The 6,000-nt window shown below is 51.1% G+C and overlaps 12 non-coding genes across 12 annotated transcripts; all 12 read right to left on the bottom strand.

Moving 5' to 3' along the window:
* Nucleotides 1-191: 191 nt before the first annotated feature.
* Trnas-cga (transfer RNA serine (anticodon CGA)) lies at nt 192-273 on the bottom strand. The gene has a single exon. It is a non-coding gene; the product is annotated as a tRNA-Ser (tRNA).
* Nucleotides 274-411: 138 nt separating this feature from the next.
* On the bottom strand, nt 412-484 carry Trnak-uuu (transfer RNA lysine (anticodon UUU)). The gene has a single exon. It is a non-coding gene; the product is annotated as a tRNA-Lys (tRNA).
* Nucleotides 485-838: 354 nt separating this feature from the next.
* Nucleotides 839-920, bottom strand: Trnas-aga (transfer RNA serine (anticodon AGA)). The gene has a single exon. It is a non-coding gene; the product is annotated as a tRNA-Ser (tRNA).
* A 740-nt stretch (nt 921-1,660) lies between these two features.
* On the bottom strand, nt 1,661-1,742 carry Trnas-cga (transfer RNA serine (anticodon CGA)). Its single transcript has one exon. It is a non-coding gene; the product is annotated as a tRNA-Ser (tRNA).
* A 138-nt stretch (nt 1,743-1,880) lies between these two features.
* Nucleotides 1,881-1,953, bottom strand: Trnak-uuu (transfer RNA lysine (anticodon UUU)). The gene has a single exon. It is a non-coding gene; the product is annotated as a tRNA-Lys (tRNA).
* A 354-nt stretch (nt 1,954-2,307) lies between these two features.
* On the bottom strand, nt 2,308-2,389 carry Trnas-aga (transfer RNA serine (anticodon AGA)). Its single transcript has one exon. It is a non-coding gene; the product is annotated as a tRNA-Ser (tRNA).
* A 740-nt stretch (nt 2,390-3,129) lies between these two features.
* Trnas-cga (transfer RNA serine (anticodon CGA)) lies at nt 3,130-3,211 on the bottom strand. Its single transcript has one exon. It is a non-coding gene; the product is annotated as a tRNA-Ser (tRNA).
* A 138-nt stretch (nt 3,212-3,349) lies between these two features.
* On the bottom strand, nt 3,350-3,422 carry Trnak-uuu (transfer RNA lysine (anticodon UUU)). The gene has a single exon. It is a non-coding gene; the product is annotated as a tRNA-Lys (tRNA).
* Nucleotides 3,423-3,776: 354 nt separating this feature from the next.
* Nucleotides 3,777-3,858, bottom strand: Trnas-aga (transfer RNA serine (anticodon AGA)). The gene has a single exon. It is a non-coding gene; the product is annotated as a tRNA-Ser (tRNA).
* A 740-nt stretch (nt 3,859-4,598) lies between these two features.
* On the bottom strand, nt 4,599-4,680 carry Trnas-cga (transfer RNA serine (anticodon CGA)). Its single transcript has one exon. It is a non-coding gene; the product is annotated as a tRNA-Ser (tRNA).
* Nucleotides 4,681-4,818: 138 nt separating this feature from the next.
* Nucleotides 4,819-4,891, bottom strand: Trnak-uuu (transfer RNA lysine (anticodon UUU)). The gene has a single exon. It is a non-coding gene; the product is annotated as a tRNA-Lys (tRNA).
* Nucleotides 4,892-5,245: 354 nt separating this feature from the next.
* On the bottom strand, nt 5,246-5,327 carry Trnas-aga (transfer RNA serine (anticodon AGA)). The gene has a single exon. It is a non-coding gene; the product is annotated as a tRNA-Ser (tRNA).
* Nucleotides 5,328-6,000: the final 673 nt, after the last annotated feature.

The following is a 6,000-nucleotide window of genomic DNA, read 5'->3' as shown; positions in this document are numbered from 1 at the left end:
ACTGATTTCTGCAGTACTAGCGTCCGTGCGAGGTGAACGGATAGGCACAACAGACAGCGGCCGTCGCGAAACAGTATTCTTAAACATAAATTTCCGTCTTGTTGAGAATGGTGTCACTGGTTTGGATCCGCATTCACCCACGCATGTCACATGTGTGCGAAAATTTCTGCTCGTTTTAATGCAAAATCGCACGCAGCCGGTAGGATTCGAACCTACGCTCCCAGGGGGAATCTGATTTCGAGTCAGACGCCTTAACCACTCGGCCACGACTGCCAGTAGCGCAAGACCCTAGCAACACATGCAACTGCTACCGTTTAAAGCACTGCAGTGCCAGAAAACGGCGTAGCTGCGTTCTTTTCCGTAGTGCTTACACCGCTACTAGACGTGCGGCTACCAAAGTATTAAAATTTCCGCCCGAACAGGGACTTGAACCCTGGACCCTTAGGTTAAAAGCCTAATGCTCTACCGACTGAGCTATCCGGGCTCACATTACGTGAGCACCCCTCCCACTACGTATACTGACACATTGCCTCATGTCCTTTACTGTTGGGTAGTCGTTGCGTGGAGCTGTTACTATTTAAACGTCGTCTGACTGCTGTCTATAAACTCATTGCGCTAGGCTCGTAACAGACTATCGAAGAAAGCTGATACACGATGTAAAGTCAAATTGCAGCAGTTTGTACGTCTCATATGCTACAGCGGAGGAGCTACGTGTTTTGTCGACGCTCACTGGACAACTGTAAAATTCACAAGCGTCTCGAACGCAGGGCTTCCCATGTATTCGCTCATTTCACGGTTCCGTTGGAGATGTTCTTCACCTCTTGACACAAAAAGGAAACGCAGTCGGTAGGACTCGAACCTACGCTCCCAGAGGGAATCTGATTTCTAGTCAGACGCCTTAACCACTCGGCCACGACTGCCGGTCGCATAGCGGTGTCCCGACAAGTGCAACTGCTCCTTTACATGCAATCTGACGGCAGAACGCGACATGGCCTCACTCGTTTCTGTAGTGCTTTCGTTGCCAGCACATCAGCCGTTACGACAGTGTAATAGTTTTCGCCTGGACGGGGGCTTGAACACGGGACCTTTGGTTGAAGGTCTAGCGCTCTACCGACTGAGCTATCCGGTCCCTCGGCCGAGCGTTGTAGTACATGCTGCATGGTGTGCGAGTGACTCGCGTGTCGTAATTACTGGCTTATGGCTCCAATGGCGACTTCACCGACTTCCCACTGACGCACCGCTGACGCTAGTTTTGTGTCGTCTTAAACGATGGACATACTTACAAGCAGCTGCGAGATCTTAAGAAAAGAAACGCTGCACCACTGCTTTTGCCGCACTCGAATGAGTCGAATTGCGACTCATAGAAAGAAATGAATGCTCGCTCTGTCCTACACTTTCAAGCACATCTGCGTACTCACGAACACGGCGACGGCGCGACAAAAGGACGGGGGCGTGTTCGTGGGCGTGCGACTGATTTCTGCAGTACTAGCGTCCGTGCGAGGTGAACGGATAGGCACAACAGACAGCGGCCGTCGCGAAACAGTATTCTTAAACATAAATTTCCGTCTTGTTGAGAATGGTGTCACTGGTTTGGATCCGCATTCACCCACGCATGTCACATGTGTGCGAAAATTTCTGCTCGTTTTAATGCAAAATCGCACGCAGCCGGTAGGATTCGAACCTACGCTCCCAGGGGGAATCTGATTTCGAGTCAGACGCCTTAACCACTCGGCCACGACTGCCAGTAGCGCAAGACCCTAGCAACACATGCAACTGCTACCGTTTAAAGCACTGCAGTGCCAGAAAACGGCGTAGCTGCGTTCTTTTCCGTAGTGCTTACACCGCTACTAGACGTGCGGCTACCAAAGTATTAAAATTTCCGCCCGAACAGGGACTTGAACCCTGGACCCTTAGGTTAAAAGCCTAATGCTCTACCGACTGAGCTATCCGGGCTCACATTACGTGAGCACCCCTCCCACTACGTATACTGACACATTGCCTCATGTCCTTTACTGTTGGGTAGTCGTTGCGTGGAGCTGTTACTATTTAAACGTCGTCTGACTGCTGTCTATAAACTCATTGCGCTAGGCTCGTAACAGACTATCGAAGAAAGCTGATACACGATGTAAAGTCAAATTGCAGCAGTTTGTACGTCTCATATGCTACAGCGGAGGAGCTACGTGTTTTGTCGACGCTCACTGGACAACTGTAAAATTCACAAGCGTCTCGAACGCAGGGCTTCCCATGTATTCGCTCATTTCACGGTTCCGTTGGAGATGTTCTTCACCTCTTGACACAAAAAGGAAACGCAGTCGGTAGGACTCGAACCTACGCTCCCAGAGGGAATCTGATTTCTAGTCAGACGCCTTAACCACTCGGCCACGACTGCCGGTCGCATAGCGGTGTCCCGACAAGTGCAACTGCTCCTTTACATGCAATCTGACGGCAGAACGCGACATGGCCTCACTCGTTTCTGTAGTGCTTTCGTTGCCAGCACATCAGCCGTTACGACAGTGTAATAGTTTTCGCCTGGACGGGGGCTTGAACACGGGACCTTTGGTTGAAGGTCTAGCGCTCTACCGACTGAGCTATCCGGTCCCTCGGCCGAGCGTTGTAGTACATGCTGCATGGTGTGCGAGTGACTCGCGTGTCGTAATTACTGGCTAATGGCTCCAATGACGACTTCACCGACTTCCCACTGACGCACCGCTGACGCTAGTTTTGTGTCGTCTTAAACGATGGACATACTTACAAGCAGCTGCGAGATCTTAAGAAAAGAAACGCTGCACCACTGCTTTTGCCGCACTCGAATGAGTCGAATTGCGACTCATAGAAAGAAATGAATGCTCGCTCTGTCCTACACTTTCAAGCACATCTGCGTACTCACGAACACGGCGACGGCGCGACAAAAGGACGGGGGCGTGTTCGTGGGCGTGCGACTGATTTCTGCAGTACTAGCGTCCGTGCGAGGTGAACGGATAGGCACAACAGACAGCGGCCGTCGCGAAACAGTATTCTTAAACATAAATTTCCGTCTTGTTGAGAATGGTGTCACTGGTTTGGATCCGCATTCACCCACGCATGTCACATGTGTGCGAAAATTTCTGCTCGTTTTAATGCAAAATCGCACGCAGCCGGTAGGATTCGAACCTACGCTCCCAGGGGGAATCTGATTTCGAGTCAGACGCCTTAACCACTCGGCCACGACTGCCAGTAGCGCAAGACCCTAGCAACACATGCAACTGCTACCGTTTAAAGCACTGCAGTGCCAGAAAACGGCGTAGCTGCGTTCTTTTCCGTAGTGCTTACACCGCTACTAGACGTGCGGCTACCAAAGTATTAAAATTTCCGCCCGAACAGGGACTTGAACCCTGGACCCTTAGGTTAAAAGCCTAATGCTCTACCGACTGAGCTATCCGGGCTCACATTACGTGAGCACCCCTCCCACTACGTATACTGACACATTGCCTCATGTCCTTTACTGTTGGGTAGTCGTTGCGTGGAGCTGTTACTATTTAAACGTCGTCTGACTGCTGTCTATAAACTCATTGCGCTAGGCTCGTAACAGACTATCGAAGAAAGCTGATACACGATGTAAAGTCAAATTGCAGCAGTTTGTACGTCTCATATGCTACAGCGGAGGAGCTACGTGTTTTGTCGACGCTCACTGGACAACTGTAAAATTCACAAGCGTCTCGAACGCAGGGCTTCCCATGTATTCGCTCATTTCACGGTTCCGTTGGAGATGTTCTTCACCTCTTGACACAAAAAGGAAACGCAGTCGGTAGGACTCGAACCTACGCTCCCAGAGGGAATCTGATTTCTAGTCAGACGCCTTAACCACTCGGCCACGACTGCCGGTCGCATAGCGGTGTCCCGACAAGTGCAACTGCTCCTTTACATGCAATCTGACGGCAGAACGCGACATGGCCTCACTCGTTTCTGTAGTGCTTTCGTTGCCAGCACATCAGCCGTTACGACAGTGTAATAGTTTTCGCCTGGACGGGGGCTTGAACACGGGACCTTTGGTTGAAGGTCTAGCGCTCTACCGACTGAGCTATCCGGTCCCTCGGCCGAGCGTTGTAGTACATGCTGCATGGTGTGCGAGTGACTCGCGTGTCGTAATTACTGGCTTATGGCTCCAATGGCGACTTCACCGACTTCCCACTGACGCACCGCTGACGCTAGTTTTGTGTCGTCTTAAACGATGGACATACTTACAAGCAGCTGCGAGATCTTAAGAAAAGAAACGCTGCACCACTGCTTTTGCCGCACTCGAATGAGTCGAATTGCGACTCATAGAAAGAAATGAATGCTCGCTCTGTCCTACACTTTCAAGCACATCTGCGTACTCACGAACACGGCGACGGCGCGACAAAAGGACGGGGGCGCGTTCGTGGGCGTGCGACTGATTTCTGCTGTACTAGCGTCCGTGCGAGGTGAACCGATAGGCACAACAGACAGCGGCCGTCGCGAAACAGTATTCTTAAACATAAATTTCCGTCTTGTTGAGAATGGTGTCACTGGTTTGGATCCGCATTCACCCACGCATGTCACATGTGTGCGAAAATTTCTGCTCGTTTTAATGCAAAATCGCACGCAGCCGGTAGGATTCGAACCTACGCTCCCAGGGTGAATCTGATTTCGAGTCAGACGCCTTAACCACTCGGCCACGACTGCCAGTAGCGCAAGACCCTAGCGACACATGCAACTGCTACCGTTTAAAGCACTGCAGTGCCAGGAAACGGCGTAGCTGCGTTCTTTTCCGTAGTGCTTACACCGCTACTAGACGTGCGGCTACCAAAGTATTAAAATTTCCGCCCGAACAGGGACTTGAACCCTGGACCCTTAGGTTAAAAGCCTAATGCTCTACCGACTGAGCTATCCGGGCTCACATTACGTGAGCACCCCTCCCACTACGTATACTGACACATTGCCTCATGTCCTTTACTGTTGGGTAATCGTTGCGTGGAGCTGTTACTATTTAAACGTCGTCTGACTGCTGTCTATAAACTCATTGCGCTAGGCTCGTAACAGACTATCGAAGAAAGCTGACACACGATGTAAAGTCAAATTGCAGCAGTTTGTACGTCTCATATGCTACAGCGGAGGAGCTACGTGTTTTGTCGACGCTCACTGGACAACTGTAAAATTCGCAAGCGTCTCGAACGCAGGGCTTCCCATGTATTCGCTCATTTCACGGTTCCGTTGGAGATGTTCTTCACCTCTTGACACAAAAAACAAGCGCAGTCGGTAGGACTCGAACCTACGCTCCCACAGGGAATCTCATTTCTAGTCAGACGCCTTAACCACTCGGCCACGACTGCCGGTCGCATAGCGGTGTCCCGACAAGTGCAACTGCTCCTTTACATGCAATCTGACGGCAGAACGCGACATGGCCTCACTCGTTTCTGTAGTGCTTTCGTTGCCAGCACATCAGCCGTTACGACAGTGTAATAGTTTTCGCCTGGACGGGGGCTTGAACACGGGACCTTTGGTTGAAGGTCTAGCGCTCTACCGACTGAGCTATCCGGTCCCTCGGCCGAGCGTTGTAGTACATGCTGCATGGTGTGCGAGTGACTCGCGTGTCGTAATTACTGGCTAATGGCTCCAATGACGACTTCACCGACTTCCCACTGACGCACCGCTGACGCTAGTTTTGTGTCGTCTTAAACGATGGACATACTTACAAGCAGCTGCGAGATCTTAAGAAAAGAAACGCTGCACCACTGCTTTTGCCGCACTCGAATGAGTCGAATTGCGACTCATAGAAAGAAATGAATGCTCGCTCTGTCCTACACTTTCAAGCACATCTGCGTACTCACGAACACGGCGACGGCGCGACAAAAGGACGGGGGCGTGTTCGTGGGCGTGCGACTGATTTCTGCAGTACTAGCGTCCGTGCGAGGTGAACGGATAGGCACAACAGACAGCGGCCGTCGCGAAACAGTATTCTTAAACATAAATTTCCGTCTTGTTGAGAATGGTGTCACTGGTTTG

The sequence above is a fragment of the Schistocerca serialis genome, unplaced genomic scaffold, assembly GCF_023864345.2.
Source record: "Schistocerca serialis cubense isolate TAMUIC-IGC-003099 unplaced genomic scaffold, iqSchSeri2.2 HiC_scaffold_1377, whole genome shotgun sequence".
NCBI lineage: Eukaryota > Metazoa > Arthropoda > Insecta > Orthoptera > Acrididae > Schistocerca > Schistocerca serialis.
The sequence above is the reverse complement of the archived record's forward strand: the minus strand, read 5'-3'. Positions and strand labels throughout refer to the sequence as shown.